The 13,591-nt window shown below is 42.3% G+C and overlaps 1 long non-coding RNA gene across 1 annotated transcript in view; it reads left to right on the forward strand.

Annotated features, from left to right (window-relative positions):
* LOC120881443 overlaps positions 1–13,591 on the forward strand; it is a 29,791-nt gene that overhangs the window by 2,748 nt on the left and 13,452 nt on the right. Inside the window, exon 2 of the long non-coding RNA XR_005725309.1 lies at positions 9,516–9,599. This is a non-coding gene — a long non-coding RNA (uncharacterized LOC120881443). The remainder of the gene's footprint in view (positions 1–9,515; positions 9,600–13,591) is intronic.

The following is a 13,591-nucleotide window of genomic DNA, read 5'->3' on the forward strand; positions in this document are numbered from 1 at the left end:
AGCAGAATCATTCTTTGGACAGTGTACACAGGTGACTGTGCAATACCCTCCATTGAGATTTTTAGTGGCAAATTGATCATTTTAAGCTGTCTTTACACTTCCCAGTCTGCATGCCATTGCCCATTTCCTCTAGCCATCAGTTAAAATCAGCTTGGAAAATATATGCCCATTTTAATATCAGTCTGAGAAAAATCAATTAGGTGGATAAGTCTGCTGGGGTTCAGAGGTAGGGTGGGGCTACGTCATATAATGAATTCCAGAGTGCCTTTGGGATTATCAAGGGGCTTTAATAAGCTGCCATGTCTATTCTCCATGACTGTAGATAATCAAATGGATCTTATTTAGCTCCTCTATTCCTGGCTGGTTTGTCTCCTTTCTTCCCAACTTGTCCCTGTGTGCATAGCAGATTATATACAACCAGCCTGTCTTCTAGCATCCTATCAGATGTCATTGACATTGGGTAACATGTGGTTTGAAAAAGATTACAGGTCTTTTTCACCAGCTCCAAAATCATATTAGAGTCATGGTAGCCACAGGTTCCTGCACCTCGGCAGCCAGCTGGGCCAGGGGTGGGGTGAGCCCTCCCCTCGGAGAGCTGAGCCAGCAGCAGGTGAGGAAACAGGGCATAGTTGCAGACAACAGTTGGGGATCTCTGCTTTTGGGGGACCTTTCCTAGTTGTGGCTGTGAAGTGTCTGTCCCCCCACCCAACCATCTGGGTTGATTGGAGGCAAAATGAGAATGAATAACAACAGGATCTCTGTCTCTCCATGACTGGAGAGGGGAGGGGGCAACTGGGATGAACTGTGGGCATTGGATAGAAAGGGTGATGTTACTGAAGAGGTGAATGATGGAAGGGATGATAATGAAAGTTATTACCTTAAAGGATACCTCAGAGTTTCCTCAAGACTCTGAAGTGAGAAGAGCCAGATTGGCAGGGTAGAGAGAAGGACACAACACTTGGAAGAAGCTTGCAGAGCCTATCTTGTCATAGGCAGCACACTTTGGTGCCTTACTGACCTAGGAGATCTTCTGTGATGAGGGCAGTGTTTCTTTGTGCTCTCTAATATGGTGGTCAATAGCCACATGTGGCTTTTGAGCACATAAAAAGTGGCTGGTGTGACTGAGGAACTGAATTTTTAGTTGTGGTTAATTTTAATTAAATTGACCTACATGAAAAGATGCTCATCATCACTAATTATTAGGGAAATGCAAATCGAAACTACAGTGAGGTGTCACCTCACACCAGTCAGAATGGCCATCATTAAAAAGTCTAATAAATGTTGGAGAGGGTATAAAGAAAAGCTAACCCTCCTACACTGTTGATGAAAGTATAGGTTAGTATGGCCACTATGGAAAACAGTATGGCAGTTCCTCAGAAGACTAAAAATAGAATTACCATCTGATCCAGCAATCTCACTCCTGGGAATATATCCAGACAAAACTCTAATCTGAAAAGATAACATGCACTCTTATATTTGTAGTAGCACTATTCACAAAAGCCAAGACATGGGAATAAACCTAAATGTCCATTGACAGAGGAATGGATAAAGATTTGGTGTATATTTACAGTGGAATATTACTCAACCATAAAAAGAAGGAAATAATGTCATATGCAGCTGTTGAACGCATCAGAAGATTATTACACTAAGTGAAGTAAATTGTGAAGACAAATACCATGATACCACTTATCAGTTCAGTTCAGTTCAGTCGCTCAGTCGTGTCCAACTCTTTGCGACCCCATGAATCGCAGCACGCCAGGCCTCCTTGTCCATCACCAACTCCCAGAATTCACTCAAACTCACATCCATTGAGTCAGTGATGCCATCCAGCCATCTCATCCTCTGTCGTCCCCTTCTCCTCTTGCCCCCAATCCCTCCCAGCCTCAGAGTCTTTTCCAATGAGGTGGCCAAAGTACTGGAGTTTCAGCTTATGCATCATTCCTTCCAAAGAAATCCCAGGGCTGATCTCCTTCAGAATGGACTGGTTGGATCTCCTTGCAGTCCAATGGACTTGCAAGAGTCTTCTCCAACACCACAGTTCAAAAGCATCAATTCTTTGGCGCTCAGCCTTCTTCACAGTCCAACTCTCACATCCATACGTGACCACAGGAAAAACCATAGCCTTGACTAGACGGACCTTAGTCGGCAAAGTAATGTCTCTGCTTTTGCATATGCTGTCTAGGTTGGTCATAACTTTTCTTCCAAGGAGTAAGCGTCTTTTAATTTCCTGGCCGCAGTCACCATCTGCAGTGATTTTGGAGCCCCAAAATATATGTGAAATCTAAAATATGACACAAATGAACTTATTTACAAAATAGACCCACGGACATAGAAAGCAAATTTCTGCTCACCAAAGGGGCAAGGGAGTCGGGGGGAGAAGGATTGGGAGTTTGGGATTAGCAAATACAAACTATTACGTACAGGATGGATAAACAGAAAGGTCCCACTGTAGAGCACAGGGAACTATATTCAATGTCCTGTGATAAACCATGCTAGAAAAGAATATGAAAAAGAATGTGTGTATACGTATGCGTGTGTGTGTATGTATATATATAATGTATGTATAAATGACTCCCTTTGCTGTACAGCAGAAGTTAACACAATATTGTAAATAAATTGTACCTCAATAAAATTTAAAAAATAAATACATAAATTGACCTAGCTGCATGTGGTTAGTGTTTGTCCAGTGGGGCATCACAGCCCTAGAGTCACAGTTGACTCAGGCAAATGGGGCAGTCCACTGCAGAGCTGTAAAGTACTGACTACAGCCGACAGCCCTGGCATAAATCCTGGTTTGCCATTTACTGCCTTTGTAACCTTGCAGAAGTTACCCAACCTCTTTGAGCCTATTTTCTCATCTGTAAGATGGAGAGTCTAGCAGTGCAGAAACCACAGAAGGCTGTTGGAAAGACTGAATGAGGTAATTCATGTAAAACTCTCAGCAAAGTGCCTGATATCTGTGACGTGCTCACTAAATGGTTACTGTCAGGATGTTTTGATGTTAAGATGTAATGATGTTTAGACCTATCTTATTTTTCTGTGCTTTGGCCCTAGTCATTGAACATCAGTAAATCAGCCTGACTTGCTAAGTGCCTGGAGGTGTGAGGATGATGACATTTGCCCTTATTGGCTCCCTTGAGCTCCACAGCACAGGATCTGTTATTTGATTTTGTAGCTTTATTGAGTCTGAGCTCTGAATGAAATGAGATTTTTTAATGAAAGAAAAGATGAAACTGTCAAGGTCAAAATAATAACATGAAAAAAAAATCACATGTCCCACGTTCCCAATTTTCCATTCATTGAACAGGCATTTATTTTCTGAGAGACTAGTGATTACAAGCACAGACATTGGAGCTAGACTGACTGGGCTTGTATCCATGTCTTACTAACTGTGTGACTTGGACAAAGTTACTTAACCTCTCCGTGTCTATTTCCTACTTCTCAGTTGAGCATAGTAATAGTACCTGCCTCACAGGGTTGTTGTACATATTAAATGAATCATACAATGGAATATTGCTCTACCATAAAAAGTGAAATAATGCCATTTGCAGCAACATGGATGGACCTAGAGATTGTCATACTGGATGAAGTCAGAGAGAGACAAATATCATATGACAATACGTATACATGGAATCTAAAAAAGTGGTATAAATGAACTTATTTGCAAAACAAATAGAGTCACAGATGTAGAAAATTATGGTTACCAGCGGGGAACTGGGGTGGCGTATGTGTGTGTTCATTCACTCAGTCATGTCTGACTCTTTTGTGACCCCGTGAGGCTCCTTTTGAAATCTCCATGGGATTCTCCAGGCAAGAATACTGGAGTGGGTTGCCATTTCCTTCTCCAGGGGATCTTCCTGACCTAGGGATCGAACTCAAGACTCCTGCATTGGCAGACTGATTCTTTATCACTGAGCCACCTGGGAAGCCCCATACACTACTGTATATAAAATAGATAACTAATAAGAATCTACACAATACTCCGTAGTGGCCTAATGGGAAAAGAATCTAAAAAAGAGTGGATGTATATCTATGTATAACTGATTGACTTGCTATACACCTGAAACTAACACATTATTGTAAATCAACTATACTCCAATAAAATTTTTTTAAAGATTAAATGAATCAGTGCGTGTAAAGCACTTATCAAATTACTTAGCACTAATAATAAACTGTGAAGAAAGCTGAGTGCTGAAGAATTGATACTTTTGAACTGTGGTGCTGGAGAAGACTCTTGAGAGTCCCTTGGACTGCAAGGAGATCCAACCAGTCCATCCTAAAGGAGACCAGTCCTGGCTGTTCATTGGAAGGACTGATGCTGAGGCTGAAACTCCAATACTTTGGCCACCTCATGCGAAGAGTTGACTCATTGGAAAAGATCCTGATGCTGGGAGGGATTGGGGGCAGGAGGAGAAGGGGACAACAGAGGATAAGATGGTTGGATGGCATCACCGACTCAATGGACATGAGTTTGGGTGAACTCTGGGAGTTGGTGATGGACAGGGAGGCCTGGCGTGCTGTGATTCAAGGGGTCACAAAGAGTCGGACGTGACTGACTGAACTGAACTGAATAATAAGCACTTGATAAATATTGGCTGATGTAATTAACTATATGCTCGGCACCATATTAAGTGCTGGTAAAACAAGTAACCATCACTGCTTAAGGTTATCGGCTAGTAGAGGGAGAAAGCTACATGGACATAGAAATATAATAAAATACAGACAATAAAGATGGAAGCATGCTTAGGATACTGAGGGGACATCAAGAAAGAAGAGATTCAAGTTGGCTTAGAGGGCAATCTGAAAACTTTTCATAGAGCTGGAGAACAGTTAGTGGTGGGGTGCATTGCAGGTAGGTACATGTTTGTAGAAATAAATACGAATGAAAAAAAGAAATAAATAAGAATGATGTGTCCAGAGAACTAAAGGCAGTTGATCAATTGGTATGCCTAGGATGTAAGGGAGAGGGAGTAAATGGAAGATAAGGTTGAAAAGGTCAGCAGGAAACAAATCCTAAAAGACCTTATACATTAGGTTTAAGAATTTGTACTTTATCTTGAACAATGGAAAATCATCAAAAGGTTTTAAGTAGGGAAATACCATGATTGGGCATTTTAGAAGGACCCTACTGGCATCAGTTGGGGGGAAATACTAGAGGCAGAGATGCCAAGCTAAGAAACTACTGTAGTCATCCAGGCATAAGATGATGAGGTTGATGACCTAAAGTAACTGTCATGGGGATGGAAAGGTGGGGAATAGTACTAGAGATTGAACTGACTGATGAATACAGAAGGAGGACCAGTTTTGAAGAGGAAGTCGATGGAATCATTTGGGGCCATATCAGGTTTATGTAAGGCATTTGGAACTCATGGAAGAAGGAGGTTAGCACTGGACATACAAATATGGGAGACATTAGAACTCTGCATCAGGCCCCTTTTTTTCTCATTCTCCACTTTCTTCCTAGGTTATTTATTCCCAGGGCTTTAAATACTATATCTATATTGATAAGTTCAGTTTCTAAACTTCCATCTCTAGCCCTGACCACTTCACTGAGGTCTATCTAGACTTCTATAACCAGCCATCTACTTAGGATCTCCAGTGGGATGACTCACACACATCTCAAATTTAATATATCCAGAACTCGCTTGTTCCTCCCCTTGTCTTCCAGTCTCAGTGGCACCCACCGTCTGTCTATTTACTTCAGTGAAAAACCTAAGGGTCAGACACTCTGGTTGTTCCTTCAAGTTGCCTTTGAAAGAATTCGTTCCTCTTAGTCCAACAAATGGACTTAGGAACAAACTGGACTTATGAATGTATTCTTGGAATGGAATTCATTCATAGGTAGGGGTCTTACTGTATGTTTATTGGAGAGGGGACCGGTGGAATTTGCTGGGTGAAGGATGGGAGGTGAGGGAAAGGAAGGATCAAAGTTACTCGTACAGTACCTGGTAGGTGCTCAATGAATATTTGCTGAATGAATGGGTCGGGATATGGATGGAAGTTGAAGCTGTGGGAAATGTGTGATCTTAGGATCACTTCAAGGAGAGCCTGAAGAGTAAAATGAGATTCTAAAGAGATGTGCAGAGGAAGGGATGCTTACAAAAGCAACTTGAAGGAACAACTAGGGTGGTAGGAGGAGAAGCCAGAAAGTGTGAGAGTACAGAAGGCAGTCCTGCTTCCCTCTCCAGAAGTAACCAATGCTAACAGATGGGTGGGGAGCCTTCCAAATCATCTTCTATATATTTACATACATTCAGAAATGTTTATATTGCATGCATATGTAGTTTGGGGTTTTATGTAAATGAACTCATAGTACATGCATTATTCTAGCACTTGCTTTTTAAAAAAAATAACAGCTTTATTGAATTGAGCTGTACTTCACACACCATACAATTCAGACATTAAAACTGTACAATTCAGTGGTCTTTAGTATATTCATGGATATATACAACCACCTTCATAGTCAGTTTTTGGAACATGTTCATCACCTCAAAACGAAACCCTGAGCCCTTTATCTGTTACTCACTTATCCCCAATGCCCACCCACAGCCCGAAGACACCACTAATCTCCTTTCCGTCTCTATAGATTAGCCTATTTTGGACTTGCCTATAAATGGAAGCATGTAATCCATGGTCTTTTGTGACGGGCCTATTTCTCTTAGCACATGTTTTCGAGCCTTATCTATGTTATAGCATGAATCAGAGCTTCATTCTTTTTACTGCTGAATAACGTTCCATTGTACATGTACACCACATTTTTTTTAATCAGTTCATCAGTTAGTGGACACTGGGTTGTTTCCACATTTTCAGTTCAGTTCAGTTCAGTCGCTCAATCGTGTCCGATTCTTTGCGACCCCATTAATTGCAGCACGCCAGGCCTCCCTGTCCATCACCAACTCCCGGAGTTCACCCAAACTCATGTCCATCAAGTCAGTGATGCCATCCAGCCATCTCATCCTCTGTCATCCCCTTCTCCTCCTGCCCCCAATCCCTCCCAGCATCAGAGTCTTTTCCAATGAGTCAACTCTTCGTGGCCAAAGTATTGGAGTTTCAGCTTTAGCATCAGTCCTTCCAAAGAACACCCAGGACTAATCTCCTTTAGGATGGACTGGTTGGATCTCCTTGCAGTTCAAGGGACTCTCAAGAGTCTTTTCCAACACCACAGTTCAAAACCCTCAATTCTTTGGCGCTCAGCTTTCTTCACAGTCCAACTCTCACATCCATACATGATCACTGGAAAAACCATAGCCTTGACTAGATGGAAATTTGTTGGCAAAGTAATATCTCTGCTTTTTAATATGCTATCTAGGTTGGTCATAACTTTCCTTCTGAGGAGTAAGCGTCTTTTAACTTATTGGCTGAAATCACCATATGCAGTGATTTTGGAGCCCGTCAAAATAAATTCTGACATTGTTTCCACCATTTCCCCATCTATTTCCCATGAAGTGATGGGACCAGATGCCATGATCTTTGTTTTCTGAATGTTGAGCTTTAAGCCAACTTTTTCACTCTCCTCTTTCACTTTCATCAAGAGGCTTTTTAGCTCCTCTTCACTTTCTGCCATAAGGGTGGTGTCATCTGCATATCTGAGGTTATTGATATTTCTCCCAACAGTCTTGATTCCAGCTTGTGCTTCTTCCAGCCCAGTGTTTCTCATGATGTACTCTGCATAGAAGTTAAATAAGCAGGGTGACAATATACAGCCTTGACGTACTCCTTTTCCTATTTGGAACCAGTCTGTTGTTCCATGTCCAGTTCTAACTGTTGCTTCCTGACCTGCATACAGATTTCTCAAGAGGCAGATCAGGTGGTCTGGTATTCCCATCTCTTTCAGAATTTTCCACAGTTTGTTGTGATCCACACAGTCAAAGGCTTTGGCATAGTCAATAAAGCAGAAATAGATGTTTTTCTGGAACTCTCTTGCTTTTTGATGATCCAGCGGATGTTGGTAATTTGACCTCTGGTTCCTCTGCCTTTTCTAAAACCAGCTTGAGCATCTGGAAGTTCACGGTTCACGTATTGCTAGCTGTCATGAATAATACTGTTATGAACAATCAAGTACAAGTTTTTGTGTGGATGTTTATTTTCATATCTCTTGAATATATACCAAGCAGTGGAATCGCTGGTGTTTTGCTGAAAGTTTTAACTTTTGTCTCAGGTTCAAAGGAGTTGTTAACAAAATAAGCCACTCGTCATATACAAATAAGTAATACAGATATTTATTAGAGAATTATCTAGCTTACTTTCAACATACTAGCATTAAAAGAAAAGAGAACTAGAAAGAGCGGAGAATACATCACAACACTGGATTTTGATCAACATCCAGACTTAAAGTCCTGTGTCACAGCACATCTGGAGTCCCAGTTGGGAAAAGAGTCCCAGGCAGTGTGTCCACTCCGTGGGTGAGACGTCAAAGATTGTAGTTCAGGGTTCCCACTTATAGTCCTAGGATGGATGCAAACTGATATCATTATCAATCTGTGACCAAATTGCAAGCCTAGTTTCCTGTTAATGCTGTTTGTTTTGTCTTGTAAAACTTGGAATGTTCCTAAGCCTGTAGCAACATTTCTATAAAGAAAGCTGAGTGCTGAAGAATTGATGCTTTTGAACTGTGGTGTTGGAGAAGACTCTTGAGAGTCCCTTGGACTGCAAGGAGATCCAAGCAGTCAATCCTAAAGGAAATCAGTCCTGAATATTCATTGGAAGGACTGATGCTGAAGCTGAAACTTCAATACTTTGGCCACCTGATGTGAAGAACTGACTCACTGGAAGAGACCCTGATGCTGGGAAAGATTGAAGGCAGGAGGAGAAGTGGGCAACAGAGGATGAGATGGTTGGATGGCGTCACCGATTCCATGGGCATGAGTTTGAGTAAGCTGTGGGAGTTGGTGATGGACAGGGAAGCCTGGCATTCTGCAGTCCATGGGGTCACAAAGAGTTGGACACGGCTGAGCAACTGAACTGAACTGAACTGCTAAGCCTGGGGCTTGGTAGGCCAGGCCCCCACTCCAGGTTCTCAACAATCTTAAGATGCCTCCCCCATCTTATCTGTGGTGCTGCAAGTCTTGCACTCATAGCAGGCAGTCACTCCCAGTCAGGGCAGTGTCCAGGCAGGTTAAAAGCAAGGTCAGAGGCCTGCTCTGCTTTGTCTCTGAAGCCTATATAAGAATGTTCATTTAATTTCCCTAACACTGGATCATACAGTATCTCTATGTTTGAAATTTTGAGAAACTGCCACACATTTTCAAAGTGGCTGCACCATTTTACATTCCCACCAGCAACCCAAGAGGACTGCAGGTTCTCCATATCTTCACCGACATTTGTTATCTGTCTTTTCGATGATTGCCATACTCAGGGTGTGATATCACTTGCTTTTTAATTTAAGGTGCCTTGAATATTTGTCCATATCAGCACTTATAGATTTCTTGCATATATAACCACCATGTAATATTCCACAGAGACCATCCTTTTCAAGATGATCCTGTCCTGTACCACTGTGCTCTTTCCTCCCCCAGGGCTCAGCAGCATGGACACAGAAAGAGCAGTGGTGGCTGATTGCATTGATGCAGATTTGGAAGTTATTAAAGCAGAAGGATAAGGTGAGAATGGTATTGTGGTAATGGTGAGAGAATGCTTGAAGTGAGTTACCAACCCTGGTGCATATCATGATGGTGACAGCCACAGTGACAAAGAGCTGGAATGGGTGACATAGCACAGTGGTCGGTACCTTAAAAGTAGGGGTTCTGCCCATGTTCATTGCAACACTGTTGACAATAGCCAAACATGGAAGCAACCTAAATGTCCATCAATGGGGGAATGGATTAAGAAGATGTGGGGGGGGGTGTGGCGGGCGGTGGTGGAATAGTATTCAGCCATAAAAAAGAACACAACAAATGCCATTTTCAACAACATGGATGGACCTAGAAATTGCCATACAGAGTGAAGTAAGTCAGACACAGAAATTATATGATATCACTTATACATGGAATCTAAAAAACAATGATACAAATAAACCTACAAAATTAGAGACTCACAGACAGAGAATGAACGTATGGTTACTAGGAGAAAGAGGGGGGATAGTTAGAGAGTTTGGGATGGACATGTACACACTGCTGTACTCAAAATGGATAACCAGCAAGGACTGACTGTATAGCACATGGGACTCTGCTCAGTATTATGTGGCAGCCTGGATGGGAGAGGGGTTTGGAAGAGAATGGATACATGTATATGTATGGCTGAGTCCCTTTGGCACTCACCGGAAACTATCACAATGTTGTTAATCAGCTATACTCCAGTACAAAATTAAAAGTTTAAGAAAAAAAGTAGGGGTTTTGCATGACACTGGAAACATAGTTTTTTGTTTTATTTTGCATTTACCCATTTTCTTTGTTGAGGTTTTCTTTCTTTTTTCAATTGCATCATTCACTGTTTGCCTTCTTAAACAGATGGCTCAGAACATAATATAACCTTGCTTTGTGACTCAGAGTGGCCATTATGACCATCTGCTTTTGCCCTGGACCTCTGAGGCATGTAGTAATATGTCTTTCCCTATTAAATGGGTCCCAGATTTCTGTGCTTTTGAAATTCTATCTTGTTTAGTTTCCAGCTTTACTCTTTTTGGTGTCAGAGGCCGAGACCAGTGTATTCTAGGTTCTTCTAATGTACAGATGTTTCACCAAGGGCTGACCTCATATATCTCCTGTGAAGTTCATAGATTTTATGATAGCAGTTTGACAGGCTGTTTAGATGATTTTTCCTCTTCTAGGTTTGTGCTTGTATTATGGCAGAGGTTATGAGAAATCTGATCTCCAGAGAAGTGTTGGTGCTTCTTTAATTTGATACAAGCTGTTTTTGGCAAGCTAGTTTTCTTGCATTGAAGAATTGAACGAATAAGTTTGTATTTACCTTATCCAAACTCTTTTTAATGGTAGAGACCTGCTTAGTCCAATACAAGCAGCCATTAGCTACATGAAACTTTTGAAATTTAAATGTAAGTTAATTAAGTAAATCAGATTAAAAATTCATTTCCTCATTAGCCCTAGCCACATTTCAGGTTCTCAGTAGTCACATGTGCCTAATAATGGCTATTGTATTGGAGAGTCCAGATACACAACCTTCCCAGCATCATAAAAAGTTCTAATTTTCAGCCGTGGTCTAGACTTTGAATCAGTCTCCTCTCAGACTGGAGTTTTAAACATGAAACTTATGCAGCAAACATTTAAACAGCAGCCATGTTCCTACTACTCTACAGTACTCTCTGACCTTCCACCCCCATCATGACCCTTTCTTGCCCTCCGTCAGTGTATTACTTCCTCTTGCTACTATAATAAATTACCACAAACTTCATGGCTTAAAACAACATAAATTTATTATCTTACACTTCTGGAGATCAAAAGTCTAAAATCATCCATTTCTCAGCTTCCAGAAGCCACGGGCATTCCTTGGCTCATGGCCCCTTCCTCCATCTTCAAAGCCAGCACCTAGCATCTTCAAACCTCTCTCTCGGTGTCTGACCCCTGCTTCACATTGCCTTCTCTAATTCTAACCTTGCTGTTTCTCCCTTCTGTGGACTCTGTAAATAGATTAGGCCTACGTGGATAATCCAGGATAATGTCCCCATCTTAAATCCTTAACTTAATCACACCTGCAAAATCCATGTAAGGTAACATCTTCACAGATCCCAATGATTAGGACGTGGGCATCTCGGGGGGATCACGATTCAGCATACTGGGACAGGCAGTCTTCTCCAGTGGCCTCTTGTTTTCCTTGAAGGTCAGTGCTGCACAGAGTACACTGCACACTGGTTTGCTGCAGAGAAAGGGGAATATTTTAAAATCTTATTTTCTGATTTTCTGCCTACATCCTGTCTGGAAATAGTAATGCCAAATTTTGGTTGTTCTGACTCCTCAAAATATGATCTGTGAGTACAGGTCCACTGGAGTGTCATATAGGCCAGACAGATCCACCGCTGACTCAGCCTCCAATCAAGAGTGTTTCCCCATGGTAACACAGTTGCTGTTTCAGGGCTGGTCTCTGCCAGCCTTTCTTCTAAAAAACAAGCAGACCACAGACATAAACAGAAAAAAGCCTCTTGAATTGAGAACTTGTTATATTACCCAAAGCAAAGCCTCCTGAACATCTCTTTACCAAGAGAAGGGTGGCAGATGAAAGCCAGCATCATTCCTAGGAGAAGCAGCAGCAGAAACCAACGTGAAATTGGACTTCTACTTTCAGTCTGGACAAGATGGCATAGACTCACTGCTCCCTATTCCTCTCAGCTGAGTATAATTATGAATCCTAGAAATAATTCAAGAGGCAACCAAAGAATTCTGAAAGAGGTAAAGAGGAAGGCAGAGTGGCTGGAAATTCCAGGACTGGAGGAACACCGTGGTAGCCTTATGACTTACCACCCAACAGAAGGCAACACAGGCCCAGCATTTCCCAGCTCCCAACCTAGCAACAGATGGTTGCTCAGGTAGGCTCCTCTGGATTGAATGGGAGTCCTGCTGACAATGACAAGTGAGCATGGCAACTCCAGCAAGGAAATGTCACAGGGAGCCCCACTGACAATAAGCAATCAGGAGAAGTGCTTTCCTTTCCCACCAGGCCAGAGACTCCCCTAGCCCATGAAAAGATACTGTGCAAACAGGGCACCATCAAGGGGAAATGCTATTGCAACAAGCAGTCTGGCTCAGGAAGCCTTTTGTCCTTGTGATCTTAAGGATTCCCCTCTCCCCAAAAGATATACCAGGCATACAGCACTGGCAAGGGGTGGGGGACTTGCCACCAGAGTAAGCAAAGCCAGGTAAGATGTGCTGTTTTTAAAGACTAGAGACTCACCTCCTCCACCTAGAGACATGGGGCAGCCCAGCCTGGTGAAGCACCTTCTGCTCCCTCAGGCAGCACCAGCAGGTACCAGTGAGGGCACGGTCAGCACCATGTTAACCAAGCCGAACAAAATTGCACCACAGAGGCTCTGAAAAGTAAATTGTCATTGAAACCGCAGCCTGCAAAAGTAGGTTAGGAATTGTGTGCTAAAACTAAACATTGTCCACTAAAATAAAAGATTTAAATTGTCTCCTAACATAGTAGCCAAATGTCCAGAATACAATGAAAAATCACCCATCATACCAAGAACCATAGAATCACAACTAGAGTGAGAAAAGACAACCGACATCACTACCAAGATGAATCAGATGTTAGAATTATCTGACAAGGATTTATTTTTTTATTGAATAATTGCTTTACAGAATTTTGTTGTTTTCTGTCAAACCTCAACATGAATCAGCCATAGGTATACATTTGTCCCCTCCCTTTTGAAACCCCCTCCCATCTCCCTCCCCATCCCACCCCTCTAGGTTGATACAGAGCCCGTTTGAGTTTCCTGAGCCATACAGCAAATTCCCTTCGGCTATCTGTTTTACATATGGTAATGTAAGTTTCCATGTTACTCTTTCCATAATCTCACCCTCCCCTCCCCTCTCCCCATGCTGCTAAGTCTGCCGCTAAGTCACTTCAGTCGTGTCCGACTCTGTAAGACCCCATAGACGGCAGCCCACCAGGCTCCCCCGTCCCTGGGATTCTCCAGGCA

Source organism: Oryx dammah, unplaced genomic scaffold (assembly GCF_014754425.2).
Source record: "Oryx dammah isolate SB20612 unplaced genomic scaffold, SCBI_Odam_1.1 HiC_scaffold_23, whole genome shotgun sequence".
Classification (NCBI taxonomy): Eukaryota; Metazoa; Chordata; class Mammalia; order Artiodactyla; family Bovidae; genus Oryx; species Oryx dammah.